Source organism: Talpa europaea (genome assembly GCF_964194135.1).
Source record: "Talpa europaea genome assembly, chromosome: 3".
NCBI classification, from domain to species: domain Eukaryota; kingdom Metazoa; phylum Chordata; class Mammalia; order Eulipotyphla; family Talpidae; genus Talpa; species Talpa europaea.
Genome location: NC_140069.1, coordinates 41,111,555 through 41,117,256, shown reverse-complemented (window position 1 = coordinate 41,117,256; position 5,702 = coordinate 41,111,555). Strand labels below are relative to the sequence as shown.

Below are 5,702 nucleotides of genomic sequence, written 5' to 3'. Positions count from 1 at the left end.
TGCTTCCAGCAGATTTTGTGTGTTTTTTTATTGAAGGTTTGTTACTTCATCTTGTACTGACTATCTCAGGCAATGCAAATTGCCTGAGAAAAGAAAGAACTTGGTGTGGAGGTAGAAAAGAAAGAACTTTTAGGAAAACCAAAGTTACTTCATCTTGTACTGACTATCTCAGGTCCGTGACCAATAGTTGCCCTACCCTGGGAAGTTGTCAATTTTCCCACGTTTCTTTCATGTGTATTAACTTGTACTCATGATTCATACACAACCAGATTTATCTTAGTAGAATAAAGGCACACATGACATATCCCCCCTGGACATATGGTATCAATAGTCTTATGCAATTTGGGAGAGCGTGCATATATATATATATATGTACTTTTTTTGACATAATTATTCTGCAGACTTAATATACTACAGTATAGTGTAAAGATAACTTACATACACTAGGAAGTCAAAATATAATGTAACTTGCTTTAGTACATTATTTGCTTTATTACAGTGGTCTGCAACCAAACCAGCAATAAACTGAAGTGTGCCTGTGTTATATTGGCATTACTTGTTTTTTTAACTTTATAATATTGTGAAAAATTTACATCTGTGAAGTCATTTAAAAATAGAGACAAGGAGCCACTAGAGCGAAATTGTATTACCTGTCTAGTTTGAGTTGGTGTAGAGATTTGCGGACTGGGACAATTGTGTTAAGAAACCATCAAGCTGGGAGCCTCCCCGGTTGCACAGCGAGTTGAGCACAGCGCGGTGAAGCTGTCTGCAGCCTCTTCAGCGCGGGTTCAATTACTGGCCAGCCAGGGAGAATCCCACATCGCATGGCAGACCTCTACTGTCGCGCCTGCTGCTCCCCTCAGCAGTGCTTTTGGTCTATCTGCCTGTTCTGCTCCCCACTCTCTCTCTGGTGAATCCTCTCACCCCCCACGCCTGTGGCCTGTACTCCAGCTATTGTATAAATAAAAAATAAATCTTAAAACAACAAAAAAAGAAACCATCAAGCGGGCCTCCCTGGTCTTGCAGGGATTTAAGCACAGCACTATGAAGCTGTCTGCAGCCACTGTTTCACGAGTTCGATCCTGGCCAGGGAGTTGACCCACATGGCACAGCAGACCTCTCTTCTCTCACCTGCTGCTCCCCTCAGTAGTGTATTTCAGTCGTTCTGCCTGTTCTGTTCCCCACTCTGTCTCTGGTGAGTCCTCTCACCCTCTGCATCTCTGGTCTGTATCCCAGAGATGTATGCATAAATAATCTTAAAAAAAAAAAAAACATCAAACAAACAATTGCTTGAGAACTAATAGTTATGGACTTTTAACCAAAAAATGGAATCAGTTAGTTCCTTTTTCCTCTTTTCTAGAGAATATACAACTGAGTCCTCCCCGGTGGCACAGCAGGTTGAGCGCAGCGTTGTGAAGCTGTTTGCAGTCTATGTAGCGCAGGTTTGATTCCTGGTGGGCCAGGGAGATACCCACATGATGCTGCAGACCCACATGATGCTACTCCCCTCAGCTGTGTTTTCGGTCCATCTGCCTGTTCTGCTTCACACTCTGTCTGGTTAATCCTCTCACCCTTCCACACCTCTGGCCTGTACCCCAGTTCTTGTATAAATAAATAAATCTTTTAAAAAAGACAGAATATGCAACCAATTGTATAAAGCCAAGAATAGTTAATACTACTCTTCCGGCTCAAGGCGCCTGGGGAGCCGCGGGCCTCGGTGCAGACATGGCCAAGTCCAAGAACCACACCACACACAACTAATCCCGAAAATGGCACAGAAATGGCATCAAGAAACCCCGATCTCAAAGATACGAATCTCTTAAGGGGGTAGATCCCAAGTTCCTAAGGAACATGCGCTTTGCCAAGTAGCATAACAAGAAGGGCCTGAAGAAGATACAGGCCAACAATGCCAAGGCCATGAGTGCACGTGCTGAGGCTATCAAGGCCCTTGTAAAGACCAAGACGGTCAGGGCTAACATCCCAAAGGGCAACAGCCGCAAGCTCAGCCGACTTGCCTACATCGCTCACCCCAAGCTTGGGAAACATGCACGTGCCCGCATCGCCAAGGGTCTCAGGCTTTCGCGGCCAAAGGGCAAGACTCAAACCCAGGCCAAGGATGCGGCTGCAGCACAGGTCCCCAAAGGAACACAGGCTGCCAAAGGTACCCAGGCCGCCAAAGGTGCCCAGGCCGCCAAAGGTGCCCAGGCCGCCAAAGGTGCCCAGGCCCCCGCAAAGCCTTAAGAATAGAGAACACTGTCTGCCCGTGTGAGGACAGAAGGACTGGTGTCACCCCTAGGCTGCTGTCTACAGGGCACTGGTGTCTTCCTGTGCTATTTGTACAAATAAATCTGAAGCAGAACCTAAAAAAAAAAAAAAAAAAAAAAAAAAGAATAGTTAATACTAATCAACTCTTTTTCTAACCACTTACCTTATCTTCCTCTTTTTCTCCAATAAAACATTGTTTTGTCCCTCTTTAGGGCACTTTCTGGTTTTCTGTCTGTATCTCTGTAACTTGATTCATAATTCTTTTATCCCAAATAAATGAATTTTGCCTTTTTAATTGTCTCCTGAATTCTTTTTTTGACAATATTTAAATTTACTCCATCACTTATTTGTGTCTTCAATTTCCTACTGATTAATGTTTAATAAGTTTTTGAACAAATGTTATTACAACAGTTCAATGAATATCTTTCTACATTGATGTCATAAAAACATTTAAAAGTATTTCTAGAGTAGTTACTCTTCAGTTAATTCCCCAAAGCACTTACTTAACCTTCCTTATAACAGGCTGCAGATAAAACCAACATCACAAAGCTGTAGAATGTAGTAGCTTCTGATCAAGTAAACTTCTACCCTATGAAATATTTGCCCCCAATAGGCACTTTAACAGGGGATGTATTTTTTCCCCCTTTTTACAATTACATATCTAAAGGGAGGAAAATACTGGCTCTAAAGTAAACATTAAGGGAGAAGCTAGAGGTCCAGTATTTTATTTATGATGAAACAATTTTGCTCTTTCTCATTTCTGGGTTCCATGCAAGGTCACAACACTTGGACACATTTCCAAGAACTTTTCACTCTTCTTATCCATGTGGATAGTCCTGCTAGGTTACAAGTAAGATAAATGGGTAAGACACAGGTCTGGATATTTGGTTTAGTTTCTTGTGTGGATGGTTTGTTGGTGTACTAATTCTTTAACAAGATCTTTACTAAAAGAAATAGAAGAGAGCAAAGTCACAGTTATATGTTTCAGAGCTTCAGAATAGTAGCAATGAAGATAGTGTGCACACAGAAATGGAAAAATTACATATAAGAGAACAAAGACTTCTTTCATGATTTAGACAGAGTGGTTTGACAAGGTTTTCAGAAAATCACGCAACCAAATATAGAAACTAAGCTTGCTGACTCAGTCAATAGCTCCAACCACTAAACTCAGTTTCCTCCCTTAGTCACACAGGCCTGAAATACAGGAAGTAAAAGAAGTGCCACTGTTTCTGGAGCAGACAGACTTCTGGGAAATGGCCAGTTCTTGGGGTTGGCCTGTACAAATGCATCATTTTATGAGACACTACCACACCCAGAACCTTGGAGAGATCAGCATGACACAGATGAGACAATCTTAAAACTTGAAATGATTTAGCATGCCAGAAAAGACTCTTATTCTGGAACTAAGCTGTAATTGCAGTATTCAAAAACATTTAAGTTGGTGTCTATTCTGTATGTTTAGGCAATGAAGGGTAAATGGTAATGTTTCAATTTTACATATCAGGAACTCAGAACATAGTAAGATAATAAATATGACATCAAGCCAGAATGAGACAATGCAATGTTAATGAAGGCACCCAATCCAAGAGATAATTTCCTCCATGTCATCAGAGTATTTGGCAAGTAGAGAAGCATATTATATCTATCATGTTACTTTTTTCATTATACCTAGACTCCGTGTACCTATAGTCTTTTTTTATTGGACCCAAGAGAAAATCTTGCTTTATAACAAAACCAAATTAATATGTAACTTATTTATCTTATATACAAGTCAGTTCTCCTTGCATTGTAGTAACTTTGATCAATTAACTGATTAGAATTTTAAGTCCTACTCTAGTGTTAACATGTCTGAGAATAATTCATTCATTCATTCAATTCAGTAAATATATGTTGAAGCCCTCCAGTGTGCCAGACATATGCTAAGAGCTGGTCATATAAAATTGAATAAAGGTGAAAAGTCCTTGATCTCATGGAACTTAGCCTGGAGGGAGAGTGGGACAAAACCCCAATGAATAACTTTATTTTATTTTTTTAAAGATTTATGTATTTATACAAGAACCGGGGTACAGGCCAGATGTGCAGGAGGGTGAGAGGATTCACCAGAGACACAGCAGGTAACAGAACAGGCAGACTGATGAAATACACTGCCGAGGGGAGCAGCGGGTGAGACAGGAGAGGTCTGTCGTGCCATGTGGGATTCTTGCCGGCCGGCCGGGATAGAACCCATGCTGCAGAGGCTATGGACATCTTTACAGTGCAGCGCTCAACCGTCTGTGCCACCAGGGAGACCTCCAATGAATAACTTTAGATTGATATAATTGCTATGAAAGAATAAACAGGGTGCTTGATAGAGACTAACAGGAGGAACCCACAATGGGTGAGGCAGGGAGGGCTTCTCTGGAGAGGAGAAATTTAAGTCAAAATCTGAATGAAGAAAAGGAGCTAAGCAGGAGAGGAAGGGCGGGGGTGGGGGGGGAGGGTGTGGCTCAGGCGATTCCAGCAGATGGAGTGACAAATGCAAATTGCCTGAGAAAAGAAAGAACTTGGTGTGGTGTATATGAGGGAAAAGAATTGCTCAGAGAGGATGAATCCTGCAGGACTCAAGTCACTCAGGAAGGAGTAGAGATTTCATCCAAGTCTATTGGCAAGCCACTGGTGGGACTTAGAAGGAGGAAAACATAACAGAGAGTAGACACATTCATCTTAATTCCTTGGGCTAGATATAATTTTAAATTCAGGATTTGTTTTGTATCTTAGAAAGTAAAGTTAATATCTATATGATATCCATATATTAAATAATTCTCCCAGATATGCCAGGGACAGTACCCTGTAATGAAGCATATGCATTAAGAGGTACACATTCACACAAAGTGGAATCAATTAAAAATATATAGTCCTGCATCCCTTTACCTAAGACACTTGACAAATGAATTCAGGTGAAGTTATTTTTTTCCCATCAACTAAATTACTAAAAAGTAAATGTTCAGGCATTTTTGCATTTTATATTGGTGAATAAGATTATAGATCCCTTTCCTCAATTGTTATGACTAGCATTCATTAGTTCATTGATTCAACAATTATTTTTTGAAGGTCTTTCCATGTGCCAAGTAGTATTCTGAATGTTTGCAAAGGTAGGAGACATGAAAATATTCATGTTTTAAAACAGGAAACTCTAGTGCCAGCAAGGCATAGTGCAAGTTCTCCATGGATCTGGGCAGATGGGTAAGGGAGAGTCCTGGTGCCCTCCGTGGCTTTTTCGGGCTTTTAATGATCTTTCTACACCACTTAGAGTGAAGCAACCAGGTGCAGGGGAGGCAGGGGAGGCCAGGGGCCAGGGGCTGGCAGAATCTTCACTCTTTCTGGGATCTCTGGCATTCTCTTGTGGTCTCTTCACTGATCTCTACTGCACTCCACTGCACAGTTCTGCCACCCCCATC

General features: G+C 41.4%; 1 pseudogene across 1 annotated transcript; it reads left to right on the top strand.

Annotated features, from left to right (window-relative positions):
* Positions 1-1,725: 1,725 nt before the first annotated feature.
* Positions 1,726-2,594, top strand: LOC311168105 (large ribosomal subunit protein eL29-like; annotated as a pseudogene). The gene has a single exon. The product of its transcript is annotated as a large ribosomal subunit protein eL29-like (transcript).
* Positions 2,595-5,702: the final 3,108 nt, after the last annotated feature.